The 13842-nt window shown below is 41.7% G+C and overlaps 1 pseudogene; it reads left to right on the plus strand.

Moving 5' to 3' along the window:
- Window positions 1-13274: 13274 nt before the first annotated feature.
- LOC126103272 (5S ribosomal RNA) lies at window positions 13275-13392 on the plus strand (annotated as a pseudogene).
- Window positions 13393-13842: the final 450 nt, after the last annotated feature.

Genomic DNA, 13842 nt, shown 5'->3' on the forward strand with positions numbered 1-13842 from the left:
ACCACAGTGCCATTAGCGGAACAGGACAAAGGAATTCCCGGATTCATCATTGCTAGTGGAGTAACTGTTATAACATAGGAATACCTTTGAGTTCTCAACAACCTTGACGCTCGTCAGTCGTCGGTGGCAAACAAAGGCCACATATAATGCGCCAGCCAAGAATTGTTGTCATCATTTGCGCACAAAACTGAAGATATACTGGTCATTATTACCACAGTAAGTGAAATGAATTGATCGTATATCATTCATGATCGTTACTACGGACGTCAACGATTTAAATTTGCATCTCACAAATACTGGAATCTCGACCTTCTGCTTATATGAGCAGTCGGCTTACTAATTAGAAGAACCGAGCAGCCACAAGAATCGATCCGAAGTTTTAATGCCTGTGATATTTGCATCTTATTATAACCGAACGTCACATTCAGAGCTTTCTTTTACCCCGGCGCCTTCTTTGAGACCTTTCCCCCTGATGTGCCACATAAACGGTGGCAGAATATCTAGTTTTACTGTTCGTTTGAAGAAAAGATTCCATGGAGTTCTACACTGAAATGCACATTACTTAACATCAATTTTTATTTAAAAAGAAAATTATTAAATGGTTTGCATACAGATCTGAAACTCTGGCTACGTTCAGAATAATCAGTGAAAATCCTGAGAGTAAAAACCCTGTTCTGTAATTGTTATACAGCTGTGGGTTAACCAGTTATTATGTCCTTCAGTGTGTCTCATCCAGATATCGTCTCATTACCGGATATTCGCTCATCAGCTGCCTATATTTGGCAAACAGTCTAGTTATCATTAGTCAGCATAACATTTTGAGTTCTCGTTAAACAATTCGGTAAATTCTCTGCGTTTAGAACTACGAGTAAATTGTATCAACGCCATTACCATTATATTAATTGAAGAACATGCCCTGAACCACTCTTGTGTAGATTTTTAATACCGGTAAATACATTCTCTGTGTAGTTCTTGGATTACAATACAATAAAGCGTATCGATTTAACATTTTCGCGTTTGTACTCCAACTAATTTTAACAGTCCTGTATTTTTTGTTTCTAGGTGAACTATTGGTTCACAACAGCCACAAGACATTGCTTGGTACTTTAAAAATTATGACCCAGACATACAAATTTAAGTAAATAATTTTAGTTAAAAAAAACTTCATTATAACCACCGGAGCGAAAGGTTGTTTTGTCTGTTGTCGCCAACAAGAATAAAGAATTGTAATTCGTGCTCGAATAATTTACATAACGAGTTCCTTAAGGACACATTAATTTAAAAAAAAAGTTTCTCTGTGATTGAATGTTTTATTTGCTGTTCATTTACTAGACATGTGAATAACTTCTATCGAGGTAATTGTTACACATGACACTGGTTTTCTTACTGTTGTTAGCCTTATTTTTTCGTTACTTAATTTCATAACAACTGCGTCGCCTATAATGAAGATTTTGGTAACTCGACAGTTAGCTTTCTTATGTTTATTTCACATCTGATATTAGGCACATGAATCATTTGAAAATGATAAAAACGTTCGAAGTGCATAGCTGTATTGGTTATTATGTTCTGTACGAAGTTCTTTAGGAAATGTATCATGTATCACATCTGAAATATGAACTGCTTTCTGAAACCTAATGTGAGAAGGCAGAGCTTTTAGTATCCTCTAATGACATTGTCCGCAAATGACGAGCTTGTACGTTTCTATTTATACAATTTCCCACGCATTGTGTATGTATCGGCTCCCAGTGCGAGGTACCGTTAATCGTGGCTTTACAGTATCTGAACACAATAGCTTACATTGGTACTGCAATAGCCGGCCGGTGTGGCCGTGCGGTTCTAGGCGCTTCAGTCTGGAACAGCGTGACCGCTACGGTCGCAGGTTCGAATCCTGCCTCAGGCATGGATGTGTGTAATGTCCTTAGGTTAGTTAGGTTTAAGTAGTTCTAAGTTCTAGGGGACTGATGACCACAGATGTTAAGTCCCATAGCGCTCAGAGCCATTTGAACCATTTTTTTGGTACTGCAATGGTAAGTGATTGTGCAGCAGTATATTTTTGTTTACGCGCTATTAGCTTACGAGTAACAGCTATATCATCATTATTGAAATGACCTGAGTCCCTATTGATGCTACGTTGCTGTTTTAGTGTAAGAAAGAACCACTAATAGAGATACAAAGCCCAGAAAATATACAGTCTCCGCTTAGAAATATCTTTAATATGTGTCTGTAACAGAACACGAAAAGAGAATGGCGCACGTGCGAATATGCTTTGTAGCTGCAATAGAAAACGACCACAAACCGTGCTTGTGAAGGTGAGTACCAAACGGGATACACCACTTAAGAAATGGAATTAAAAATACGAAATACTAGAGAAAGAGGGCACAGATATTCACAGTATCGCTGAATGTGGTTGCGAGGTTCATTAGTGCGCTTTTAATTCTATAAATTATTGTGAACTTTGTTACACATTTAGTTTTCAATGTTAATTTTGTGGCATCATTTTTTGTTAATGCCACAAGCAATACATGTAGTTATCTATAAACAAAAGCGGCATAAATCTCTACACACACGGAATAAAATTAATAATTTCATCATTCTGCCCAAAAGACGCAAGCAATTTTCACCCTTTTTCCTTTCAAAAACTAACAAATCATTCTGTTTATTAAATTAATAAAGACTTATTAGATCCGACGACGTACCGAAAACTAAGCGCAGATCCGACGCAGCGTATCACTCGGAATACGAATCGATTAATCAAGGCGTCTTCTCTGCCGGCGGACATACAGAGAAACCTGCGCAACACAGAAGCCCTACCACCTCGGCTGTATGGATTACCCAACATCCATAAGAACAACATTCCACTGAGACCGATCGTTAGCGCTCCTGGCTCACCAACGTATAAACTGGCGAAACACTTGGCCTCTCTGCTCCAGCCACACGTGGGAAAGACCGACACATACATTAAGGACTCAGGACATTTCATTGAGAAGCTGAAGACACTGAAACTTGCGCCAAACGACATCCTGGTCAGTTTTGATGTTGTTTCGTTATTTACGAAAGTGCCACTCAGCGACGCTCTGGAGCACATCGGTTCCATGTTCCCGCAAGACATCAAAAAGCTCTTCCATGCATGTCTCACCACGAGCTATTTCACATGGAATGGCGATTTCTACGAACAGCTGGAAGGCGTCGCCATGGGTAGTCCTCTCAGTCACGTGGTGGCCAACTTCTTCATGGAACAATTCGGAGCACAGGCACTGGACTCGGCGACTTGCAAACCTAAGGTGTGGTACAGGTACGTCGATGATACTTTCGTGGTGTGGAGCCATGGTGAAGAACAGCTCGGTGAATTCCTGAGACACTTGAACAGCCTCCATGCCAACATAACATTTACCATGGAAGTAGAAAAGGACAAGAAACTGCCATTTCTAGATGTGCTGGTCACAAGGGACGGCGAAAACCTGGGACACAGCGTGTATCGAAAACCGACACACACGGACCGATACCTGCACAATCTGTCAAACCACCACCCGAGCCAGAAAAGAGGCATGATTACTACGCTCGTAACGAGAGCAGGACGAATATGTGAGCCTCAACACCTCAAAAGAGAAATGCAACACCTGGAAACTGTTCTGAGGAGCAATGGGTACTCCACAAATTACATTAGAAGTGTAACAGAGCCAAACACTCGGCGAAGTAAGGAACCAGAAAAAGAAATGTCGGGTACGGCCTTTCTGCCATACATTCCCAGAGTGACGGACAGAATCGGCCGTATATTGCGCAAACACGGCGTAAAGACGATGTTCAAACCGACAAGGAAGATCAAAGAGTGTCTTAGATCGGCGAAGGAGAAAAGAGACCCACTTGCAATGTCGGGAATATACCGTATACCTTGCACATGCGGAAAAGTTTATGTCGGAATGACTGGACGATCCATTAACACCAGGATCAAAGAGCATAAGCGACATTGCAGGTTGGGGCAGGTGGAGAAATCGGCCGTGGCAGAGCACGCACTGAATGAGACTGACCACGTAATAAAATTCGCCGACATGGAAGTTCTGGCTGTAGAGAAGCACTATCACACGCGCTTGTTCAGAGAAGCTGTAGAAATCCAAAAACACGCGAACAGTTTCAACAAGAAAGAGGAAAGCCTTAAGGTAAACGGATCCTGGCTTCCCGTACTGCAGCGAACGACCGTCGCAGGTAGCAAGAGGAGAACCGCACCGGAAATGACCGCGGAGAAGCCCTCGGACGTTGGCGCGCCAGGTACATATAGTCTGCGGCCGCGAGCTCGTCTCCAGTTCACCACCGGCAATGGAGGGTGAAGCTTTGTCAATGCCAGCCACTCGTGCTGGCGAAACGTCAGAGAAATCATTAGATGAACGTCGGCCGAAGAACCCGAGACAGAAGCCAATAGGCAGTTTGTCAACAAGTGGCCACGAAAGCCTTAACAATTTTGTATCTTTACATGGCTTACACACGTTAAGCCGTATGCGGAATGTCTTCGGCATATCATTTATCGGCCTATTATAAAAATCAGGGTGTGAAAACCTTTTAAAAAGACTCGTCTACGTACTATTAAGTATTGTACGAAATGGAATCCAGGAAAGCAAGAAAATTTTCCTACAGAAAATACTGAATGTTATTGTAATAATCGTGTATTGTTAATGGGAACAATGGAGGAGACCAGTTCTCAATTAAATACAAAGAAATTTGTTAAAGCAGAATATGAACAATCTATTTCAGAAGTAAAGAAATTTCTTGCTTTGTGTGATCGTCAACAGGCAAACTAATCTCAGAGCTAGAAGAACATGCTAAAATGTCTACGCTATTCTTGTCACCTAAATCACAACTCAATGGTTAGTGGAGAAACGATCAGCAGTTACTCTCCTAACGATACAGTTTGTCTCGTAACAATATCTGCTATTCCATCCTACTTCCATCATTTATAAAAATTTATTCGGAAAACTGTCATTTCTAGTTCTTCTAACGATTGGCAAAACTCGTAAGTTATTATTGACAACCGTACAATAACAACTAAACTATTTTTTCTGTTAGGTGGCCAAGCAAGAGAAATAAGGCCACCTACTCAAGGTAACAAAACATATCTCCTCTAGTAACACGTTATTTAGCAGATGCTTAAATTTAGGTTCAGATTTTAGGTATATCAAATCTAAAACAAATGAACGGAACGGAAGACTGATATTCTGGACACCCCGAGCGCTTAATATCACACGTAAATGAAAAAAAGTAAATATTAGAAGAAAACATACCCACGAACCCGTTACGCTGTCGTTGCAGGGGGAGAGGTGATACTCCGACGTGGCGCATCCTAGGTGGCGGATAGGACTGTCCTCACAGGCTTGCGGCGGACTTCAGAGAAATAGCGTATTTAGCTCTCGCGGACCAAAGATGATGTAGCCAGATAACGTCTAGAAGCCATTCTCCATCTCAACAGTCCAGTTATAATTTTGTGATCTCGTCCTAAAATCACCTCCACTTATACTTTCAACATGTAGAATTGACGTGATGGAACAAACGCAACTGCCTTCGGCTCTGGATTTAATGTCCAGTTATAAGATTCCGAGGAGAGCCTAGGCCTCCGCAACACATTAGAAACATCAGCCATGAAATTGGTGCAGCCACTCAGGAAACGTAAATAAAGATGGTGGAACAACATCTGCGATGAAGCCGTCAATGAATGAATCAAAAGAGAGAATTACAGGAATGAACATCAAAATAGTTGAGAGATGGGAGTCCTTCCTAAAGAGAGAAAAATCTACCTCAAAAATAATTCGCCGCGAAAAATGTGCCTACTACAAAAGCAGGCTCGTAGACCACGATTTTCAGAAAAATAACACCCGAAATTTCTACAATACATTTCGTCAGGACTAGGTATAAACCACCAACATTTTGGTTTAGCAAATTAATGTGAATGGTAGAGACGAAGCATGACCCTTGCTGATTACCTTCATGATCCTCCAGCGGAAAGATTGCATTTTGAAAAACCTACACCAAACCCGAACTATCATGTCCTAACAATTCCACGAACAAGAGAGGCAATTCAGTCACTCAGAAACAACAAAGCGCAGGGAGAGGACGGCATTACTGCAGAAATGTTAAAAATAGTACACGAGACGCCTACCTCTTCTGGCAGTTGTATACAATGTTCTATCCAAAGCTTTCTGAAACAGAGTTGAACAGCAAATAGGTTATATAACTGGTGAACATCAAACAGGCTTTAGGAAAGTTAGGTCGTGTGCTGAGCAGATCTGATGTTTGAAGAAATTATTAGGGATACATCGAAGTACCAACATGCATGGTACCTTTGTGGATTTCAAGAAGGCGTATGACTCTGTTGATAGAAAAACTGTTTTGAACTCTTTAGACGAGCTCACCGTAGACAGGGAGACTAGAAAGGAAATGTGCCAGGCTCTCACAGACACAACATCTCAAGTTAAGTTTCTGGGGAAAATGTCTGATGCTTTTGGAGTACATACAGAAGTGAGACAAGCAGACAGTCTCTCTCTGCTTCTATTTAACGTTGTGTTCGACAAAATCATCAAAGAATGGGGAAAGAATCTAGGGTATAAACATAGGGACCTCGCGACATAGAATCAAAGTGAAACGCCTAGGTTTCGCTGATAATCTAGCTATCTTCATTACGATTAGTGAGAAAACTAAGTACGTCGTAGAGGAATTATACAAGGCAGCATCAAAGACTGGCCTTTAAATATCAAAAGAGAAGACTCATTTAACGGAAAATTTACATACTGTAGGTAGGCCGTTTAGGTTTTTATGTTGGTAACGCCACGTAGCGCCCTGTATGAAAATATTTGACTGTGCTGTGTGCTGTCTGTTGTCTGCGGCTGGTTGGATTCATTGTTAGAACATTCGCTCGTTGGATGTGAATAGCGCGTAGCGTTGTGCAGGTGGATGGGAGCCGCCGGCAGTGGTGGATGTGGAGAGAGAGATGCCAGAGTTTTGAGCGGACGATCTGGACGTGTGTCCGTCAGAAAAGAAAATTTGTTAATTGGATGTCACAAAATTATATATATATATATATATGACTTTTGAACGTTATTAAGGTAAATACATTGTTTGTCCTGTGTCAAAATCTTTCATTTGCTAACTATTCCTATCAGTAGTCAGAATCTTTTATGTAGCTGGCAGCATTGGCGCTCGCTGTATTGCAGTAGTTCGAGTAACGAAGATTTTTGTGAGGTAAGTGATTCATTAAAGGTATAGGTTATTATTGTTAGTCAGGGCCATTCTTTTGTAGGGATTATTGAAAGTCAGATTGCGTTGTGCTAAAAATATTGTGTGTCAGTTTAGTGATGATCAGAATAAGTAAACAGAGAAATGTCTGAGTAAGTTGAGTTTTACTCAGCTGTCTTTGTATCAAATAACGTAGAAGTTTACCAGCACAGTAATTCATAATTTTTCTAAGGGGACGATACAATAAAAATGTCAGAAGATCCCCACTACAAACGAATTATGGGATAATTTCACATGTCGTCTTTTAGCTATCTCAGAGAAATAATACTATCATTCGAACTACACAGTAAATCCAGTTTAGAAAGCGCCACAAAACTAGAGGAAGCATACAGAGCAATACGGAATCACTGCAATAAACGACGGATATCCCGTAATACAACTTCTGCATTAAAAGATAGTTGTCTTGCCTGAAGCACTATATGCCTCATAAACTACATCTTTAGGAAGCCATTCAAAAAATTGATGAAACTGCAAAGGAAGAGCGAAAAAATCTAAGAAAAATGTATGCTGTTGTTATTGTTGTTGTTGTTGTTGTCTTCAGTCCTGAGACTGGTTTGATGCAGCTCTGCATGCTACTCTATCCTGTGCAAGCTTCTTCATCTCCCAGTACCTACTGCAACCTACATCCTTCTGAATCTGCTTAGTGTATTCATCTTTTGGTCTCCCTCTCCGATTTTTACCCTCCACGCTGCCCTCCAATGCTAAATTTGTGATCCTTTGATGCCTCAGAACATGTCCTACCAAGCGGTCCCTTCTTCTTGTCAAGTTGTGCCACAAACTCCTCTTCTCTCAAATTCTATTCAGTACCTCCTCATTAGTTATGTGATCTACCCATCTAATCTTCAACATTCTTCTGTAGCACCACATTTCGAAAGCTTCTATTCTCTTCTTGTCTAAACTATTTATCGTCCATGTTTCACTTCCATACATGGCTACACTCCACAGAAATACTTTCAGAAACGACTTCCTGACACTTAAATCTATACTCGATGTTAACAAATTTCTCTTCTTCAGAGACGCTTTCCTTGCCATTGGCAGCCTACATTTTATATCCTCTCTACTTCGACCATCATAAGTTATTTGGCTCCCCAAATAGCAAAACTCCTTTACTACTTTAAGTGTGTCATTTCCTAATCTAATTCTCTCAGCATCACCCGACTTAATTCGACTACATTCCATTATCTTCGTTTTGCATTTGTTGGTATTCATCTTATATCCTCCTTTCAAGACACAGTCCATTCCGTTCAGCTGCTCTTCCAAGTCCTTTGCTGTCTCTGACAGATTTACAGTGCCATCGGCGAACGTCTATGTTTTTATTTCTTCTCCATGGATTTTAACACCTACTCCGAATTTTTCTTTTGTTTCCTTTACTGCTTGCTCAATATACAGATTGAATAACATCGGGGAGAGGCTACAACCCTGTCTCCCTCCCTTCCCAACCCCTGCTTCCCTCTCTTGCCAATCGACTCTTCTAACTGCCATCTGGTTTCTGTACAAATTGTAAATAGCTTTTCGCTCCCTGTATTTTATCCCTGCCACCTTTAGAATTTGAAAGAGAGTATTCCAATCAACATTGTCAAAAGCTTCCTCTAAGTCTACAAATGCTAGAAACGTAGGTTTGGCTTTCCTTAATCTTTCTTCTAAGATAAGTCGTAAGGTCAGTATTGCTTCAAGTTTTCCTACATTTCTTCGGAATGCAAACTGATCTTCCCCGAGGTCGGCTTCAACCAGATTTCCATTCGTCTGTAAAGAATTCGCGTTAGTATTTTGCAGCCATGGCTTATTAAACTGATAGTTCGGTAATTTTCACATCTGCCAACACCAGCTTTCTTTGGGATTGGCATTGTTATATTCTTCTTGAAGTCTGAGGGTAAAGAAAAATGTATGTCTCACTGATATAAATGGCATAAGGATTGAAATAAAAACTGCCACCTACACACACCATTTAGACAAGATCACTGATGAAATACTAGAAGACGCTTGGAGTTCAATGGTCACATCTACAGACTGAACAACACTTGATTAATGAAAAAAATACTTAATATAATAAATTAAAAAAAGGAAAATTACTTGGTTGGAAGAAGTTCAGTGGGACTTGCGAAATACGAATGCCATATAAGACACCATCAGAGAACGCAAAGTCTTTGGAATCCTAGTTCCAAATCACACATGCACAGAGAAAGCTTAAAAAAAAAGAAAGATAGAAAGAAAGAAAAAAGGAACAGCGGACAGAGGAACGCATGAAGTAATACAGCCAATTCATGAAGAGATTTTGGGAAGAGGAGAAGAAAAAGAAGCTGTCATGACATACTGATAAGTTCAAACGATCTTTTGAAGTGGGCATAACGAATAAAAAAGAAGAAAACATACAATAGTGAAAAAGGGGTTTTTTATTTACAATTTTAATAATTGGCAGTTATGCACCATTTCGTTTTCTGGACAAAAATCCGCTGCATTCTGACGAAGTCCTAGGCCTTTCGCATCCTTTGACTGTTGTGAAAGTAGGAGTACATGAGCTTACGTACTAGGATTTCTGCCGTACCAGTCCAACAGTTATCAATGTGAAACGCAGATTCAATCCAGCTTCTTATAAATCATCATCATTTAAGACTGATTATGCCTTTCAGCGTTCAGTCTGGAGCATAGCCCCCTCATCAAATTCCTCCATGATCCCCTATTCAGTGCTAACATTGGTGTCTCTCCTATTACTTCAAAATCATTCTTAACCGAATCCAGGTACCTTCTCCTTGGTCTGCCCCGACTCCTCCCACCCTCTACTGCTGAACCCATGAGTCTCTTGGGTAACCTTGCTTCTCCCATGCGTGTAACATGACCCCACCATCTAAGCCTGTTCGCCGTGACTGTTACATCTATAGAGTTCATTCCCAGTTTTTCTTTGATTTCCTCATTGTGGACACCCTCCTGCCATTGTTCCCATCTACTAGTACCTGCAATCATCCTAGCTACTTCCATATCCGTAACCTCAACCTTGTTGATAAGGTAACCTGAATTCACCCAGCTTTCGCTCCCATACAACAAAGTTGGTCGAAAGATTGAGCGGTGCACAGATAACTTAGTCTTGGTACTGACTTCCTTCTTGCAGAAGAGAGTAGATCGTAGCTGAGCGCTCACTGCATTAGCTTTGCTACGCCTCGGTTCCAGTTCTTTCACTATGTTGCCATCCTGTGAGAATATGCATCCTAAGTACTTGAAACCGTCCACCTGTTCTAACTTTGTTCCTCCTATTTGGCACTCAGTCCGTTTATATTTCTTTCCCACTGACATTACTTTCGTTTTGGAGATGCTAATCTTCATACCATAGTCCTTACATTTCTGATCTAGCTCTGAAATATTACTCTGCAAACTTTCAACCGAATCTGCCATCACAACTAAGTCATCCGCATATGCAAGACTGCTTATTTTGTGTTCACATATCTTGATCTCACCCAGCCAGTCTATTGTTTTCAATATATGATCCATAAATAATATGAACAACAGTGGAGACAGGTTGCAGCCTTGTCTTACCCCTGAAACTACTCTGAACCATGAACTCAATTTACCGTCAACTCTAACTGCTGCCTGACTATCCATGTAAAGACCTTTAATTGCTCGCAAAAGTTTGCCTCCTATTCCATAATCTCGTAGAGCAGACAATAACTTCCTCCTAGGAACCCGGTCATATGCCTTTTCTAGATCTATAAAGCATAGATACACTTCCCTGTTCCACTCATAACACTTCTCCATTATTTGCCATAAGCTAAAGATCTGGTCCTGACAACCTCTAAGAGGCCTAAACCCACATTGATTTTCATCCAATGGGTCCTCAACTAATACTCGCACTTTCCTTTCAACAATACCTGAGAAGATTTTACCCACAACGCTGATTAAAGAGATACCTCTGTAGTTGTTACAATCTTTTCTGTTTCCATGTTTAAAGATTGGTGTGATTACTGCTTTTGTCCAGTCTGATGGAACCTGTCCCGACTCCCAGGCCATTTCAATTATCTATCCTGTGTAGCCATTTAAGACCTGACATTCCACTGTATTTGATGAGTTCCGACTTAATTTCATCCACGCCAGCTGCTTTATTGCACTGCAATCTATTGACCATTTTCACCACTTCCTCAAATGTGATCCTATTTCCATCATCATTCCTATCCCATTCTACCTCGAAATCTGAAACATTGCTGATCGTATTTTCACCTACATTGAGCAACTCTTCAAAATATTCCCTCCATCTGCCCAAGGCATCCACAGGATTCGCCAGCAGTTTTCCTGACCTGTCCAAAATACTTGTCATTTCCTTCTTACCTCCCTTTCGAAGACTGCTAATTACACTCCAGAATGGTTTTCCAGCAGCTTGACCCATAGTCTACAACCTGTTTCCTAAGTCTTCCCAAGATTTCTTCTTGGATGCTGCAATTATCTGTTTGGCTTTGTTTCTTTCTTCAACATAATTTTCTCTGTCTACCTGAGTTCTAGTATGTAGCCATTTTTGATACGCCTTCTTTTTCCTTTTACAGGCTGCCTTGACTGTGTCATTCCACCAAGCTGTTTGCTTCATCCTACCTTTACACACTACTGTTCCAAGACATTCTTTAGCCACTTCTAGTGCTGTGTCCCTGTACCTTGTCCATTCCTTTTCCAATGACTGTAATTGACTACATTCAACTAACTGGTACCTTCCTGAGATCGCTGTTATGTACTTGTGCCTGATTTCCTTATCCTGCAGTTTCTCCACTCTTATCCTCCTACATATGGACCTGACCTCCTGCACTTTCGGCCTCACAATCCCAATTTCCCTGCAGATTAAATAATGATCAGTGTCATCAAAGACTCCCCTGAATACGCGAGTGCCCTCACAGCCTTCCTGAATTCCTGATCTGTTATTATATAGTCAATGACAGATCTGGTTGCCCTGCCTTCCCAAATATACCGGTGAATGTTCTTATGTTTAAAAAAGGAGTTTGTGATTACTAAGCCCATACTGGCACAGAAATCCAAGAGTTGTTTCCCGTTCCTGTTGGCCTCCATATCCTCTCCAAATTTACCCATAACCTTTTCATACCCTTCTGTTCGATTTCCAATCCTGGCATTAAAATCACCCATGAGCGGAACACTGTCCTTGTCCTTTACTCTAACAACCACATCACTGCGTGCCTCATAAAAACTATCCATCTTATCTTGATCTGTCCCTTCACAATGCGAATATACTGACACAATCCTGATTTTCTTGCTAGACACTGTCAAATCTATCCACATCAGTCGTTCGTTTACATACCTTACTGCAACTACGCTGGGTTCCATTTCTTTCCTGATGTAAAAGCCCTACACCCCATTGTGCTATACCTGCTTTGACTCCTGGCAGGTAGACGTTGTATTCTCCCACTTCCTCTTCTTTCTCACCCCTTACCCGAATGTCACCAACAGCTAAAACGTCCAGCCCCATCTTACTTGCAGCCTCTGCCAGCTCTACCTTCTTCCCAGAGTAGCCCCCATTGATATTAATAGCTCCCCATCTCATTACCATTTGTTTGCCAAGTCGTATCTTAGGAGTCCCTGGTTTGTCAGTTAGAGGTGGGACTCCGTCACCTCCAAAGGTCCGAGGCATTTTGCTCTGATTGTTGCCAGCATCATATTTAAAGTACCAGGGAAGCAGGTCGCTAGCCTTACTTGCCCCGAGTCCCATTGAGTTTTACCCCTAACGGTTGAGGGACTAACCGGTGGATTTGGTAGTCTTTGCCGTATGAGCACAAAGGTGACCACGGCTCAGAATATGCCCGAGATGCCCAGCCTTATTCCAAAGTAACTGGTATCCCGCCTGTCGGGACCACTTACTTGGCCACTCATACGTTGCCCGTGGTTCATGAACTAGGACGTGACTACAGGAACCCACACCATGAACCACATGCTTCTTATAAATTGTCATAAATTTAATAGCTTCTTATAAATTGTCTATTAAATTTATGACAAAATTATGGCGTTTGCATTCGCAGAGTGGTAACGGCCTTGCCGCAGTGGGTACACCGGTTCCCGTCAGATCACCGAAGTTAAGCGCTGTCGGGCGTGGACGGCACTTGGATGGGTGGCCATCCGGGTCGCCATGTGCTGTTGCCATTTTTCAGGGTGCACTCAGCCTCGTGATGCCAACTCAGGAGCTACTCGACCGAATAGTAGCGGCTCCGGTCAAAGAAAACCATCGTAACGACCGGGAGAGCGGTGTGCTGACCACACGCCCCTCCTACCCGCATCCTCACCTGAGGATGACACGGCGGTCGGATGGTCCCGATGGGCCACTTGTGGCCTGATGACGGAGTGCTTTTTATTCGCAGAGTACTACAACAAATGACATAGGAAACTGGAAGCAAAAGGTACGATCTATATATTAAATTACGTTGTCGCTAAAGTTAAACAACTCCGTACTCTGCAGCTCGTGGTCTAGTGGCTAGCGTTGCTGCATCTGGATCACGTGGTCCCGGGTTCGATTCCCGGTCAGGTTGAGGATTTTCGCTGCCTTGGGACTGGGGGTATGTGTTGTCCTCATTTCATTCTCATCATCATCATTCG

This window comes from Schistocerca cancellata, chromosome 1 (genome assembly GCF_023864275.1).
Source record: "Schistocerca cancellata isolate TAMUIC-IGC-003103 chromosome 1, iqSchCanc2.1, whole genome shotgun sequence".
NCBI lineage: Eukaryota > Metazoa > Arthropoda > Insecta > Orthoptera > Acrididae > Schistocerca > Schistocerca cancellata.